Source organism: Helicoverpa armigera, chromosome 14 (genome assembly GCF_030705265.1).
Source record: "Helicoverpa armigera isolate CAAS_96S chromosome 14, ASM3070526v1, whole genome shotgun sequence".
Lineage (NCBI taxonomy): Eukaryota > Metazoa > Arthropoda > Insecta > Lepidoptera > Noctuidae > Helicoverpa > Helicoverpa armigera.
The window spans coordinates 11,938,598-11,956,803 of NC_087133.1; the positions used below are offsets into that span (position 1 = coordinate 11,938,598).

Here is an 18,206-nt window from a genome sequence, read left to right on the forward strand (position 1 = left end):
TCTCAAATTATTCCTGATATGAATATTTGGAAAGTTGTTATCTCTTATCATCCTGAACTTTAGAGCATATGCAAGTATTTTTCATAACATACTAAAATGTAATATCTCATAATCGAAGAGTAAATAAATAATCAATTAACCTTGATAAGCTAACTGAACATTATCGTGAGCTTCAGCTGCTTATTAACGTGCTCGAGCAAAAACTTTGTAATCACTATACACTTGATACACTAGAAATGACTTACGATCTTACACTTCTAATCACTAGTATTTATTTTGATTTCTCCAACAAGTAATTGTAAAGAAAGTGTAAGAAACGATGGTACATCCGAATTCATAATTATTATTTTAGGATAAAGTAAACTATTTCTATCTCTTATCTAACGCAAGAAAACAATAATTGACAATGATTTGCAAGATCCGCAAAAGATCCCTTGCGGGAATTCATCGAATGGGAGGCTCATCGAATAAATGAATTTGAAAGGCTATACTCGTTAAATTGTCAGAAACTCACAGAGGATCACCGAAAATACATATGTTGTTACATCTGTAACAATGTTTTAAAGCTGAAGAGTTTGTTTGTCAGAAATTGCTAATCACAAGAACCATTAGTCTCATTAAAAACAATCTCTTAATATTAGATAGAGCATTTATCCAGGAAAACTACCTACGATATTTTTATACCCCGATGTACATAATATGGTTTTTGTGCCCGAGGTAGATTTTACGGGGCAAAAGAAACTAAAATAATATGCGAAGGCCTATACAAACATTGTTGTACAATCGTCATTTCTAAAAACAATAAACTTTCATAGTAAACATGGTATTTGTTATTATGTCTCACTGAACAGGTTGTAGCGGAAATGATTGCGTACATTTGTTTCACAAAAATGTTACTCTATTACTATGGACAGACACACAATGGACATTCGTTCTGCTTATTATAATTTTAGGGATCCGTTACAATAACCTAATGATTCCGATTTAAAAAAGACACTTGACAATTTAGTGTCGTACAAGTGTCCTGAAGAAGTTTCGTTGGGAAAATTAAATACTACATCATCATTCGCTTACCTGTTTCCCAACTATATTAAGATCACTTTCTAGTCTACTCTATACTCATTTGACCTTTACCTAATTAAGGGCAACACTATAAACTAAGACTTTCGCAATCTGTTTATAATTACGACCGGTAAAGATATAAAGCAGGAATAATTATTATACCTCTATGTGTCAATTTAGGTTTGGTCACGGGAAAAGATACTCATCTGTATGACCTTGCTATTGTAGATGTTTACAAAAGAAAGTGACACCATAACATCAGGTGGGCTGTCCACTAGTTACCATAAAACACCATGGACATGATAACTTGTCTTATTTGTCAAAGTATTCTATGTAAATTCTCTTCATGTAAATAGTAAAATAAAATTAGTTTTTTGTTCATATATTATTATAACTAGGCCTTTGATACTACAATAATCATCAAAAGAAGGGTACAGAGCAATAGATAATGTAAATTGACAAATAAGTACACTACGGAACCACATGAATAAAACAACATATTTCCGCAAAAAGTACATAATGTAAATAACAAAATATGGTCTTGCGCAAGTCGAGCAAAGAATTATGAATAATGCACGAATCACGTTAACTGTTCAGTAATAACTATGCAAGGCCTATTTAAACGCTGAGCTGTGCAATCTAATGAACTCTTCTATTGTAAAAATAACGACGAATGTACATACTCGCATATATTATAATTAATACCAGTTAATGCACGTGGTTTCTACTGCCTTAACCATCTCATGGTAATTAAAATATTTGGATTTAAAACTCAATTTTAATGTTCTGATATAAAATTACGTGGACATTACGTACGTATTTAATTTCTTTAAGATTTTCATAAAATTAAAGTAAAACTCAAAATATGGAATTATAAAATACTATCTAGAATCGAAAGAGACTTAATTTTAGATACAATAGAACCAGATTTATAACTTTGCTAGCACTTTCTACTTTTATTTTATTGTATTGTTTTTATAATATTTATTTGCTGCTGCACTTTCTTTGATCACTGACGTGCTTTGCTTTGCTGTCTGCGTCAATATCAATAGGATTACGAAATAGATAGACTTTATTAGGTACACCAATTTTTACAATTCTTTCACTGATGGAAAGCTACACTTTCCGCGGGTGACATAGGCTATATTTCATCCAAGTGCAAGCAATTTTCACGGAAATCGCAGGAAACCGCTTGTATTCCAAAACTTTACACTATAGCAAATAATTCTATAGATATTTTATAATACTTTCACATAAGATGTGTATCTCTGACGTCGAATAAGACTTAGATATGCAAATGGCCTCAATACCTTAAAATTCATTATGTAACGTTATGGAAGCATTGAATAACATATTACAATTTAATGTTTACATATTCATCGACTATCGTTTGTAAATTAGCGATAATGATTATTAATGTATCTTTTTATATTGGCGAACAGTCGCTTTTAATGCTCTACGCTATTACTATGATTTTTTTCTGTAACCTAAAAGCTACTGTACTGATAACAAAAAGATAATTCACAAAAGCATCCAATCTCAGGATCTTTGTTAGTAACTCTATTGTACTGATTGAAGCTTTGTTTGAACGCGCTTTTCTCAAGAACACTGAAATATTTTTTTCAGTGTTCAAGATAGCCAATTTATACAATTTACTTATACAAGTACCCAGAGTAATTTCTACGGGACGCTGGCAAAAACGCTCAGAGCTAGTTGATAGTCTTATACAATTTTATCTTCGTAATTTTTCTATCACTTACATTAACAATATTATAAGATTTCATAGAAACTTTCACGTCGATAGAAGCCGAACGTTTCATTTCACGGAATTTATAAGAAAACTAACCGCCGTAATTATGTATATCGTTAACTCTAATGTATTATAATATTGAAGTAAATTATTAACGCGCAGCAGTATATTTTCTCTTTGACCAGTAACTCACAGACAAGCAGTTAACTGCAGGTTTTAACCCATTTACTGGCACAAACATTTTTATTTAACTATCACTGATGAAGGCTCATTTTAAAATACATTTTCATATTTATTTTGGCTATTCCTGATTGATAATTTTAGTGATTTTTAAAAGTATATTATTATAATCTGAATTCCTATATTGAAGAATGAATAATATGTTCCTTATTATGTTTGAATGCACGCATCCAGATAAATTCCATATGTTTAACCAATTTAAGTTTTGAAGCGTCATTTCAGTGAGTGGTTCCATCATTTTAATGAGAGATAACATCTTTCTTACAGTTAGAGCACATTACTGGACTACAAGTAGCTGTATGCACATTTTAACTGGCAGTTTGATAACTGTTAAGGTTTTTAAAGACGTGACTGAGCAGAGTTAAAACTAATTACGCAGAAAAATTGTCTGTCTTTGAATTCAAGAAGTGTATTATTAAGTATCGATGATATTTACTTAAATATGTAAGTAGATCGATTTTTATAACATACGTTTTTACGATAAAACTGTAAAACCGCATTAAACCGCTAAAGCTCAAAGCGCAACCGCAGCACACAAATTTTATTTATTCTAAATAAAAGTTGTTTAAAAAAATTCTCAAAACAGTTTAAAACTCCTTAACCATACAGTAAAATAATTTTAAAATATTTATAAATACAACTCACCCCTATCCAGAAAAAAAGCAAATCCAAAAAATAGAACAGAAAAAAATCACAATCACGTTACACTCTTTTAAGAATCAGAAACAAAAAAAAAGTAAAAAAATAAATCAAAATATTTGACATAAAATTTCCGCGTGACAGAAAGCGTCAAATCTTTGAATTCAGAACACGGCACGTCATACGGCTGCGTCGAACGGAACGCGACTGGGTTGGTGAACTCCCGCGCAACAAAACCAATACGTCTGATGTAACTTTTGAATGTCATATTAACGCGATTTTTATGTAATGGATGAAAGGTGAAGATGAGTGCCAATGCATGTGTATTGTGGAGTTGGAATTCGCAAATATATTTTGGTCTTTGATTTTGTAGGTAAATGTTTTAAATAACATCGATTTTATTAGGCGCACTATTCTTAGGAGTTGTACAGTACCGTTTTTAATGAAAACTAGTTAAACATTTTTTGACAGTAGGTAGTAGGTATCATTTTGTATGAGTCAGTAGGATTCAGGTCTTCGTGAATAAATTAACACGGTCAACTAATTGGTGACTGAATATTTTGTGATCTCAATGATTTTTGTATTTAAAATACCGTTCTAAAAACTTAAAAATGCAACAGTTATTTAGCTGTATTTTTAGCAACCAGAGTAGTATTAAAATAGAAAGTTTTAGTTTAATAATAAAGACAAGAACTTGTCGATTTTATTGTTTAAAAAAATGTGCCAAAGTTTAAAAGTGGTTCTACATATTAAACAAAGGTGCTTTCAATGGAAATTAATATAGCCTCTTCCTTTTTGGGAAATCGGTTAAAAAAAGCTTATTTATATGTTACTTAAATTACTAATTACCTACTATTATTTGAAAATATAAAGCTTACGTGTTAACTCGAGCAAGTAAACTCTCTATTCATAAAAGAAGTAAGACACTGACATTCATAAACTGTTGTAAGTCTCACCCGCCATTATGATGTCGCTTACTTTGAAATAAAACGAGACACTTACAGCGTTGTTACCGAGTGCAAGTGCATGTAAAATAAATATAAGATTAAGTAAAGAGAAATCAGTATTAACAATGATGTATCATGTTGGAGATGAGATTATGAGATGCATATGTATGTTTTTAGATCGTTTATTTCATTGTTAAGCTCTGTTGTATTTTAACTTAGGTCCTTAGGCAGTCTTCATCAATTTAAGACTGATGTAATTTTATTAATATTCGAGATTTGATGCTTGCATGTACTATCTCAGGAAATACTGGTCCGATTTGAGTATACATTATTTTTGTGTTAGATAGCCAACTAATTGATGAAGACAACTTTATCCAGGTACACGAATTTATCTTGACGATTGCTTGATTTACAAAACTACCAGATATACTCATAAATTATATAATACTAGCTGGTGCCCGCGACTTCGTCTGCGCAGGTTTAGTATTTCGAACAATATGTTTACAAATTGTAGCCTATGTGTTATTCTGATGTATAAGCTATATTGCGGTAAAGTTTCATTCAAATCCATTCAGTAGTTTTTGCGTGAAAGAGTAACAAACATCCATACATCCATACATACAAACTTTCGCGTTTATAATATTAGTAGGATTATTATGTTACTAACCAATGAAACCCTTAATAAATTCCCACTTTCGCCCTTCAGTAACATAAGCTCATTAGAAAGCGCGCGCGCACGCCTGGCGTTTGCCCAACTTGCGCGGGAGTCACGATAATGCGTTCCATTGCCATTCATCGTGCCATACATGCTCCGTCGTGCGGTTTTACGCGGATTTCACATTTGATGGCTTGTATGTACCCATGTTCTTATGGTAATACACAAAAGAACTACGTACCTATAAGAAAGTTAAAGTTTATTTTTTTGCCTCAGTCAGTAATTATTGCGTTGGTTAATTGTGATCCAATCAGTCATTGCGAATATTTTCGGGTGAAACTTAATATAAAATACTTATGTGTAGTTAAGTAATGAAACATAATACTTGAATAGTTATAACTTTGAAGTTGACATACGAAGTAATGATTTCAAGGCGTTTAACATCCAGGCCACCAAACATTATTATGATTAAATGTTTTTAATATTTCTGCATACCATTGACACAGATCCTTTTAAATTCACAAACTCCAATATATCACATTAACACTATTTTAATATTTAATTTAATTAAGTTGAGACGGAGATTTGCACTGAAAAGTGAAAATAAGTCGCGTCGAGTTACGTAAATTCGAAAAATCTACATAATATCAAGTAAAAAGTTGGAGTGCAATGTTTATGCATTAGCTTGCATAATAGTTTATTTAGTCAGCTGAGTTTTAGCCATAAAATAAAGATTGTTTATATTATAAAGAGTGCTTTTCTTAATTAAATATATTTTTTATTAATATTTCTAGTATACAATTATTCTGCCAATCTGCTTTCGTAATACTCGTTTCTATAAATAAAACTAATTTTAATAACTTTGATAAATATTTTAATATTTTAGCCAATATACAAGATTATATTCCAGATCAAATTCAATCATTGTTACCAATTACTTTTCTCATCAGCAAAGTTCAATAATCTCAACCACCATCGTCAAACCACTTACCATCAAACACAACTTTTCTACAAAAACGACTAATACTTTCCATAAACACGACAGGCAGCCGTCTATAAATCTAGAAACAAAAGAACTCGTAGTAATTAATTACCTCAGCAGGTCACGCGAGTTCAAAACAATAAGGTTTCCCAATAGAACGTAAAAACTTACAAATTAATCAAACTATCGCCCACAGAACTAGTGAAACGAGCCGGTTTCGGTCACACGTGCATGGGTACTCAACCTAGTGAACTATGCATTATTTTTGTTACCCGACTGCAGAAGGTTTTGCCGACTTCTTACATTACACTTTAAAGTACAATTTACACAAGCAGATACCTAGCTTCCACCAGTGGCTTCACTTGTGCCCCGTCGCAATATTTTAGCATACCATGTAAAGTAATTTTCTCCATAAAAAGCATATCTAACAAAGAAATACTTTTTCAAATTAGAGTAATAGTTTTTGAGATTAGCGCTTTTAAGCAAACAAACTCATATAGTTAGATTTTAAAGATTCTACCGGGACTATTGTTTACTCAATTAATGTGCCTTAAAAATATACGACATCTATTTACATAACAACAATGTATAAACGACTTCTGCAGTCGAGTAATATTTGAGCACGAGGGATGTTCGAGTAAGTCACGCGAAATGTAAATATATTTTACTTAGTATCAAGTTGTGTGGATTATAATGAGCTAAACATATGTTGCATGTGACCCGGATTTTAATAAACTGCGTGTTATACAAGTTTTGGCTGTCTCTGCTGTCAAAGAAAATCATTGGTTGTTGTACCACTTTTTTATACATTCCTTATGTAAAGGTGTCTTTAAGAATCTAAGAGGTGGTTTAAAGTTAAATACTCGTATTGAGTTGATTTCCAAAAGACCTCAATCAGCTAAAACATAATAAAAACGTGATTTTCTTATTAAGACCTGAAAAGCCTGAAAGTATTGATAACAAAGAATCTTCTTTGCGCATTTATTAGGCACGCTATTAAAAATAAAATCTTGAAAATAATTTCGATGCAATCCATACTTGACCAAGAAAAGGAAATAATATGTAGAGATATACCTAAACAACAACATAGCAGAAAACATAGCAGAGCTTTACCCAGGAGTCAGAAGCAATAAATATTCCCCTGATTATACCAATACCTGAAGCTAGTATAAATATTATGTAAATCAGACCTCCATGGAAGCGCACATCGACATGTAAATAGCCAGGTATAGTTATATCTGTATTGAGTTATAAACTAGGAAGCCAGTGGACAATTTCATGCGCCGGCGACATCCTCCATCTAATGTTGTGTTACTACATATTCTTGACGATAGGGCTTTATTGTGCTTGTGTGCAAACAGATCTGTATGGAGCTGTGAGCACCGTGTTGAGAGTTTTCGTCTTGTAGTGATACCCTAGTAAGCTAAAGATTTTTCTCTTGTGCAAATAACATTTTTGAATTATAAGTATACTGATACTACAAAGCTGAAGAGTTTGTTTGAACTATGTTTAAAAATTATTTGAATGTTAAATAGCTTATCGAGAAAAGCTAAAGGCTATTTGATCACGGTAAGCGGGTGTGATATTATAATGCGTGACATACGCAAAATATTGAAATTCCATTAAACGTCTTATCTATAAATGCTTAGTTAGGCAGTATTACAAAAAAAGTCAAAGTCAAATAATTTATTTTCACTTAGGCTTTCACAAGCACTTATGAACGTCAAAAAATATAAATAAAGTTGATTCTAGTTGCCCATTCCAAGAGTAGCTTCCTATGGAGAAGAACGGGCAAGAAACTCCATGGTTACTCTTTTTAAAAATAATAGGTATTACAGTTTGTATGTATTGATACATACTATAATAACATGCGAAGATCATGTAGAATCACAATAGACAAAGAATATGAGAATAAATAATAACAACAAAAAGTAATCTTACTTACCGTATTTAAGTCTATTCATAACAACCACATTCTCTCACATCTCTTTAAATATTAGCTAACAAATATTATTCTACTTATACTGTCACCTCTATACAAATACTCAACATCGCAAACTCACGCGCCCACCGCGCATGCGTAATACGCATTTTATATGATCACGATATAAATACGTTTCAGAAGGTTTGCTTTATTCTAAAATAATAAAATAGTTATCGTGTTGAAAAGAAACAAATAACGGAACTTTCTAATAAATAACTTTAAATGAATTTAAGTTTCTACGTTTGTCCTTTAAAAAGTGTCGCTTCGATATGTCATACTATCCAACTCGCAACAAATTCGTACGTACATTATAAAATATTCAGACACTTTTTCATCAAACTAAACGTAAGTATCTCAAAAGCTAGCAAAATGTAAAGTCATAAAAGTAGCGTAAAATTGGTTTTACCAACAATGTTATTGAGAAAAAGTAAAACATTTCACCGATTATAGTATCCTACCAACGTATCCAACATACCACATATTACCTCTATTCTGCTTTTAAAATGGGCCTTCTGCCGCCATAAAATTGTGTATTCCCAAGAATTGCAAACTAGCATTATGTTCAATCGCATCTGCTTTTCCTATATTTGCACACTGTCGTAGCGGCCATTTTTCATACCGGCCATTTGTAAGTCAATGATGTAACTCTCAATGACGTTGCATCTAAAGATATGCATCAGGTATTCTGTAATTTTTGACCAACTTTAACAGAAGGAGTCTTTGCAAATCTATTCGAGATCTCTTGGGCAAAGTCTGTGTTATTCTTTTTATGAAGAAACAGTTGGTTTTGTTAATTATTATTAAGTTATACAAGTGGGTTAGTTGTATAATGAAGAGGAAATCGTGTTTTATCTGTATTCTTTAAATACAGAAATGTAGGCTAAAACTTAAACTACTTGTGAGAGATCATGTAAACTGTTATGTCTTTTATTTTTTATTTTTGAAGCCAATTCTTTCGTTAAAACTTTCAAATAGGAATGTGTTTACTCAGTATTTTTAAAACCATTCTTTTTCAGTTCCATTCCCACGTTTATAAAACATGTGCCAATATGTTTGCCATTGAATCTAAAACTGCATTTTAATGACTCTTCTAGAAACTAAAATCCTCAAAACTGTTTCAAAATTGGACCCTCAAACGCATGATTTGAGCTAACAACTACCAATTTATTTAGTGCAAAATAAGATGAAGATTTTATCTAAGACCTGTTATAAGCATCCTCGGTTGCAAAAATACACTGTTCGTAGCTCAAAGGCGTAATAGCATATTTCACACTTTGTGTAGATGGTATCAGTGTAATAATATGTATTTAAGACTAGGTGTGCCTCGCGGTTTTATTCGCCCGTGACTTTCAACTGACCACATCGCACTAGAACATCTTATTTCTTATTTTCCTTAATATTTTTTGATCTTCATGGGACTGTAACGTGACACAACGGAGTAAAATTTTTTATGATCACTCAACGTTTAGGTACTTTCCAGAAAGACTAAGAAATACTTTCCAAACTTACGTTGATACTTTTCGAGATAAATATGCTTACAGACGGACAAAACTCTTCATTTTTTAAATATTGTTGTAGCTAAATAAAGGTGTTATAAGGCGTCAGATTAACACCTGTAATTCCGATAACCTAGGCTGGTAGCAGAGATTAGCAATCTTCGGCTAAATTGTTATACAACCTGTGAAAGGTATTAAAGTTACCTTGTCCACTGACACACATACTCGTTTATCATTTGTAATAGCTTAGGCTTCTTTATTGAATGTAAGTGATTGCTTAACTTTAAATTCTTGATGTTCAATTACTGAAATTACACTCAAGAGTATGTAGAGTGAGGCCGATAAATCAGTATGAAAATTATATATAAAAGTATACACACAACGATCAGGTATTTGCCCGGTCTTAGACCGACTAAAATTTTTTTTATTGAGTTCGCGATTTTCTGAAAAAGTATTTTTTCCAACCACCCTGGGCCAGCCGTTGGCCGATTGTATAGTCAATAGTGCAGCATGCGCGTAGGCCAAATATGATCAGATATCTGACAAAGACATTACAGTACCAGAACTTATCTAAGACGAAAAAACCAATCCTACACCAATCACCCAACTCCCGACATTCCGTTAATTTGAAACATTATGGTTTTCGCAACCATTGGAAACAAACGAAAATATTCGAACAGTAAATCTGCCGTTGTTGGTACAAACCGCAGGATGCGACGAGCGACCGCAAGCAACGCCGGGCGGACTGATAGTATACGTGCCGCTATGGCCCCAGGGATTAACGGTGCCTGTGCTCTATCCGACAGAAAATGCTTTATTTTATGCCTGGATGAATTGTGCTATGGAATAGTAGGTAGTGAAAATTGCCAATATTTTTTGTACTAGTAAATTATGTATTTTATATTATGTACTTATCAATAATCCAAGTTCTGGATGGTATGTTCTATTGCAAGTCTCGGTTGTCATTTGTTTTGGGAGTCATCACGTGTCGAGAGTACCAATCATACTTATGGGTATTGGCTTGCCCGCGTAACTGGGTTGAGAAGGTCAGATAGGCAGTCGCATCATTCAAAATACATATTACTAGAACAATGGCATCTGGGTAGACTGAAGCCAATACAAGAGATCTTGAAGACTAGATTAATCAGTTACAAAAGTCGGTATATCTATATTGATCGAGAATATTACAAACCTATTAAACATATGCCTAATCTATAATTTCAAAAATTGCCATCAAAATTATGTTCATTAACTTTGAAATCTAGACTCAAATATTAATGGCTTTAATTAGCATTCATTTGATTTGATATAAAATAGCGATTAAGATAAATGATATCAATCATAATGCTGTGCAATCCTTACGACCTTGCTGATGATATCTAGATATTCGAGTCTTTCTAATTTTAGGCAATAATGAAATAGCGGCCTTTAATTCTTATAAATATATTATTAAAATCTTATAATAATCCAAAAAAAAGAACCAGGTTTGATGTTCATTATAACACCCAGATCAGTAGCAATCTCAAGTAGGTAGTATTCGCCATGCATGAGATTTCTGATTGAGTAGAGCTTTTAATACCAGTCAACTACGTACAACAGTGAGATATAGGTCAATAACACGCTTTATGTTACCTTTCACGACAAAACTGCTGAAAAAATTGGATGAAATTTTGCCACAAAGCTTTCGTTTCCCTTTAGCACCCAATGTCCATCTTTTCCATGCAACTGAAAATCTAGTATTTCTTATATAAATCGTCATCCCTACAACTAATGCAATTCCAATTTTCTTACCAAATACTATCAGTGATTGCTTCACTCCGTCAAATTGGAGCGCATCTTTTGCAACTCCTGCGCAGATCGTTGCGTAAAAAAAGATGTTGCGCGGTGTCAGTTTAATACATGTGTGAAATAAAAGTCTGTTTGATATATTAGTATGTTTTATAGTAGCTGGCCACGCCCGCGATCACACGATGAGTGTATTGCAATAACTAATCTGAGGATGTGAATCTAAAGATGTTATTTACAATTGGTTTCGCTACTATTTGTTAATGTTGCGTTGAATATCAAATTAGTCAAATTTTCGATTCAAGAGCGTTACAATTTAATTTTTATTACTCTGGCAATAAGCATTGAAATAAAGTCTAAAGTCATAAAGTATTACCCTCTAACAAAGCATTGCAAGAACAAGTTATATTATGCCTGCGGTACTTAAGAAAAATCTATGGGTTAAGTAACAAATTCTAAGAATATGCACGACTTCCTTAAAAGTTGTAAAATAATAAATGTGTCCACTTATTTTGGGTAAAATAACCCCTGATCTGTGATGTCATACAAAATGACACGCAAAAATGTAAATCGTTGCATAAATCTAAGGAAATGTCCTCAGAAAGATAAATCACATGTAGATGCAACTTAGCATGAAGTCATCAACTAGTGACATAAAAATCTAGTTAAATCTAAAGTTAATAAAAACATGTTAGACAAAAAGTAAGTAGAAAGAATGACCCAGAAATATTACATGACTGACCCTTATATAAAGTGAGTAACAAAGTAACCTACAGCGACCTTAGAATCTTTCTAGCTTGTTGTTAATAAATCACACAAAAACTGATAGCAGTCAATTAACAACAGGTAAGTGATTAACAGCCGTAACAGCCCACTTCCACAGGTAATTGTTACAACTTGGTTAATCGCGTCGGTTCAATACGCTCAGCTGAGTTATTCCCAATTTGTCATTAGTACCGATTGGTCACCAACTATTTTTTCCATACACCAAGTCCCAATTGGTCATTCGAGCAAAATAAATAATTTAATATTTAAATTTTGAGTTCCGATTCGTCCCCCGCATAAAATTTCACGTATCAGAGTACCGTCAGAAATAAAAGTGTTAGAAGAAATTTTAAATGAAAAACTTCGATGTAGGTAAAGGTATAGCTCTCATATAAATATAATAAAATTTACATTAAAACACAGGTGAAGACAACTTGGGCATTTTATAAACCCGAAAATGTGACTCGATACTTTTTGTGTCGGTAACAAAAGTACCAGGGGCCCATAACTAGCAAAGAGATTGTATATGTGGTGGCCTTATCGTAGACTTGACCACTTCATGAAATGACATGACCATATCATGAAATGGTCGCGTTTCATGAAATGTTTCAGTGTCTATTGGCCACATCATGATGTGACTTGGGCAAATCAATGATGAGAAATCGTTTCTCGATATGTGCAACTGAAAGCTCAGCTTCTTCATGAAATGATCAAAATTAATTGATCACATCGTAAAATAGTTATGTAAATTGCCCCTAGGGGCGCTGCCAGCGCTTTATTTACGTTTGAAGATGGCGGCCGTTGACTGCATTGAAAATTCTCGCAGCGAAAAATTGAATGATTTGTTTGAGGAAGAAAGTGACAAAAGAGTATACGTCGAAAATAATAATAATATAAAATAATTCTACGTTGGTGAACAACGTTTTTAATTATAAGGTTATAAAACAAATCAAGAACAGTAGGGTGACCACGCCAAAGAAGTCCATGGACTATTACTGGCTGTCAAAATATGACGCTATGGAAACTGCAGATGAGGAATATCTTATATTTAAGAAAAAATGCGTCGACGATCCTACTATCCGTATAATTCCGATGGAGAAGTATTTTGAAATATTAAAGGAAGTTCATAAAACTGATGGACAAGGTTGACGACTAAAAATGATTCAATACATTAAAAATAGGTTTATATCCCAAAGAAACCCATTGAGTTATTTATTGACTATTATTGTGTTATTAATAATAATGTATATGACAGGAACATACTTTGCTGTTTAATTTGCTTACTCCAAACTTACTATTTATCAGCGATGTAACCCTTATAACCTCTTGCGAGTAGTAGCGAGTGTAACATCCACCAGATACAAGAACCCACCGCTCTCAGAACGCATCCCAAACGAGCCAGCTGAGCGCAGACCTAGGTAAGGTGGGGGAAACTCATCTACCCCTATAGTCTGCAACATAGTTTGCAACAATAATGTCCTCTTAGCCAATTATCGGCTACGGCGGCTGTTCTCATGTAAGGAGATTAGCCAACTGCTCAGGACATATTATAGTGAACAAGAATTTGCGAGGTGACACACAGACACAGGTGCACTCACTATTCCTTCACTTCCATAGCCCGATGGGATGGCAATCCAACACGACCGGAGAGAGATCGGGCGCAGGACCGACATTTACGTGCTCTCCAATCCACAAATACCAATTTCCAGGCTGCGGGCTGTTTCGTGAAAGTCTCTAAAACCCACAAAGCGATTTCAGCTCGACCCGGGAATCAAACCCGAGACCTCGTGCTCGACAGCTGTGCTTGCGACAGCTAGACCAACGAGGCAGTGAACCTAGAGGTTACGTCATTTTAGATTACGTGTGTTCTATTTTAAGATTCCGAAAATGTTACTAAAGTTCCTATTTTATTTAAATTATTATGTATGTCTGACTTAAAGGACAATTAACAAGTTCTTACTCTTAATATTTGCAATTGAAGTAATGAAAAAAACCTAAGTTTTTTTGCCTCCTGACAATTTTGAGCTGTGAAAAATTTCACAACTACCAGATTTTATGAAATTAAACTCCAATGGGTTCACCCAAAATTTTGTGGATTTATATTAAATATTTTATGGATACCCTATTATACCATACGGCCAGACGTGAATGACAAAATCGAGAAATGTTGACGATTTAACGATCTGGTCAAATTAACATGAACATTTCATGAAACGCAACCATTTCATGAAATGCTCAAGCTTTTCATGAAGTGGTCAATTCTACGATATGGCTACGACATATACATAAAAATGATGAATGATGGTGTAAATTGGTATGTTTATCTACAATTAGGAAAAAAACGTAAAATCCTGACACTCTTGACTGCTATACTCCTTTAAGTTATGCGGTCCTAGTACACGGTGGGCAGTTCCATGGACACTCGTTGATTGGTATATTACTCATCTGATTTATGCGATCCTGGTATTTTGGTTTTGGCCGTGCGGTGTGTGACGCCGTTGAAATCGCGATTTTATTAATAGCGTCTTGCCATATTCGGAAAAAACATAACCAAAATAAATAAAAAAAAAACATATTACAATATTGTAAAGCTTATCTTGTTGACAGTACTTTTTACAAAATAAAGTACGGATGACCAATTGGGACTAAGCAAAATAAAATATTTTATTGAATGACCAACTGGGACACGTTTTTTATGGATGCCAAATCACTAAAATGACGAATCGGGCATAACTCGCTCAGCTATACTTTACACTGAATCTATGACTTCCTATGTTTAATGGATTTCATTCTGTCTATAGTGAAATAGTGATTTATTTGAAAGCAAGAAGAAATTAATGATAAGGTTGCAAATTCAACTTAATCTGGCCCAAAAAATATCAGCCCCTGACTAAGAAATCTACAATATAATATATTCAAAGTAGATCGGATCGGAAGACGGTAGACTCCTCTAAAATGAAAATTTGAATACTAATATAATTCACCTTTTGTGACCCTTTGGGTTATATAATAACAAAATGAATAGCTGGTCTATTAGTTTTGCTAAAAGTTTATATTATACAAAGACGACGGAACTTAATCTGATTAATGCAATATTTATGCATCCTGCATGCAAAAATGGTGCGAAAATTATTCAGTGTCTCGTAGTTTTAGTTCCTCAACGCTTGAAGAAAGTTGTAATTTGATAAACTCGTTCATTCAGAACGTAGAGTTTGTTTGCCTTGGGTGGCGGGAATAAGGCAACTTAGGTATTATGATAAGCAAAATTGATAAATAAATAATCCGGCCGCTATGATAAATCTAGACACACGGCAGTGTGTCCGCCAAGTTCGAGCAAAAAAGGCGACACACCGGCCGTGGGTTATATTACACGAACCATTTCGGGCCAAATTCGACCCCCCTGTAACTCAAAATCTATTTTATTTACGCATATCAAATTTCTAGTATCTGTTGAGACCCCCTCACTTATCTAAAATACAAAATTTCATTAATATACCTATTGTAGGTCTTGAGATATTGACGTCAGAAAATCGCTATTTTTACTATACACTCACTGACTGATTCACTTATTCACTGATTCACTGACTCACTCATCAAAAACCTAGACCACTTCCAATGGTCGTATTGACTTGAAATTTGGCATGGAGGTAGGTCTTTATGTCAAGGTAAAGGGAAAAATCTGAAAATGGCCAAGTGTGAGTCGGTTTCAAAATAATGAAGGTGTTTTATACCCGGTGTAAATTTATACCCCTAAGGAACTAAAACGAACTAAATTTATCTATATTTATATAATATATCTTCGAATGGTACAAAGGTTTGTATTTAGTCAAAGTAAAGTAAAAATCTGAAAACGGCCAAGTGTGAATCACTTTCGAAAATAACGAATGTGTAACTTTGATCCACGAACATACCTAATATATGATAACATGTCATGTCAGTCAGTTGGTAAATCTAGTCATAGTTAATCTAGTTCATTTCTTTGTAAGAAACATAGTGCATATTCAAAAATCTAAAAGATAGTATAAATGAGACATTTCTTTAACTAACTTCATCATAAGAAAAAAATAAAATAAACAACCTTACAAAAATAAATGAAATCCCACCCAAAACAAAAATGTGAAAGACTGCCAAGTTCGATAATATGGGAATGCTTCGCCTATAAAAGAAGTGAGATCTGAATAAGTACCAAGTTCCATACACATACCTCAGTTAAAAATAGTTACTTTTTAATGATGATTACTTGGCAAGTTTTAATAGAAAATTAAATACTTGATTCATTGCGTTTAGTAGGTTTATAACAAGGTAAACTTGCCAAGTAACATCATTAAAAAGTAACTATTTTTAACTGAGGTATGTGTATGGAACTTGGTAGGTACTTATTCAGATCTCACTTCTTTTATAGGCGAAGCATTCCCATATTATCGAACTTGGCAGTCTTTCACATTTTTGTTTTCATATCATATCATATCATTTATTGCATTCCATAATGTACATTTGGTGGAAAATATAAAATAATAGAGGTAGTCACAATTATGGACCCTGATGGGCACAGCAAAGAGTTAGAAGAGAGGAAGGCGTTTAATGTAATAAATTAGGTAGTATGTAGTATATTATTCAAGTATTTATTTATATTATAATATTGCGTATATTTTTGTGTAGCACAACTACATTTTATGGTTATTTTTCTTTATATGTTGCTTTTATTTAATTTTAAGTTATTTCTTTATCGGTAATATACTCGTTGATTGTATAGTATGCTTTTTTTATTAAAATTTGTTTTAGGATGTTAAGGAATTTTGTGTCACTTGTTTCGTCCTTGATTTTGTTGGGCAATTTATTGTATATTTTGATGCACATCACGTTTTGGGTGTATATTTATCTGATAAAGATATTTTCAGCAGCACTCATCTAAGACTCTTTACCGCATTTAATGGAATTACAACTATATTTAGGTGTCTACTTTTATATCTATGTTCGTATTTTGAGTTCTAAAGTCTCTCATCCTTTTTGTTACGAACCTATTTGAATTCAGAAATCTAAATTCCCTTATTGCACTCACACCATTGGTGATCACTGTACGCTATTATGTTCCAACAATTATAACTGTACCGTGATCATCTCCCTTCACTATTTACGCATATTATAGTTCCATGGTTACGCAAATATTAGTGATGCTTTCTATAGCACCCAGTGTTATCCGTAGCCGTGACCGATGTCTGCAGATCGAAACAACTCGATTTTAGAGCAATTTTTTTGATGTCAACGACATTATGTTATGTCATTCATTAATGCATATAGAGTAGTATGTCAGTCTTTAGTTATGTCTTGTGTTATTTGTTAACTATGAAGAACACTGAAGAGACGTTTTACGTAGGTATTCACACCTACGCTAATTGTAATGTGGTTTACACTCCTTACTACAAGTAATAACCTGTCTTTAACTACTACATGATTGTCGGATTTTATGGTTACTGAAATACTTACAGCCTACATGTGAACTTTTGATATATATTGACAATGTGTGCAATACTTCTGTATTCTGCTTCTTCATCCTCTGGTTTTGTTACTTCGATGAATATTTTTCACTTCATTCCTCTTCTCATTCATACTTTCCCTTACCATTCATCAATTTATTTTTTGAACCAAAAATAATTATTGCTTTGTTTGATTCTCATTACATGCAAATCAAGTGGTTTCGTTTCTTTTTCAAACTGCGTTATAGTTATCTTTTGAATAAGTTCCATTAATGGGTTACGTAACCAATTAGAGATGCTCTCTGCAGCACCAATGCGGTTCGGAACGGCTCAGGAATGCGGAACCGATTTCAGAACTGAACATGGGCTGGGCTTACTTGGACGTAGATGTTTTAGAAATAGTACACTTGGTATATTCTACAGCACT

General features: G+C 33.2%; 1 protein-coding gene across 4 annotated transcripts in view; it reads right to left on the bottom strand.

Annotated features, from left to right (window-relative positions):
* LOC110378409 (cadherin-89D) overlaps positions 1-3,905 on the bottom strand; it is a 64,956-nt gene extending 61,051 nt beyond the window's left edge. For all 4 annotated transcript variants that reach the window (XM_049836970.2, XM_049836969.2, XM_049836968.2 and 1 more), the window contains exon 1: positions 3,698-3,905. The gene's annotated coding sequence lies outside the window, so the exon portion shown is untranslated. The remainder of the gene's footprint in view (positions 1-3,697) is intronic.
* Between the last annotated feature and the right edge of the window lie 14,301 nt (positions 3,906-18,206).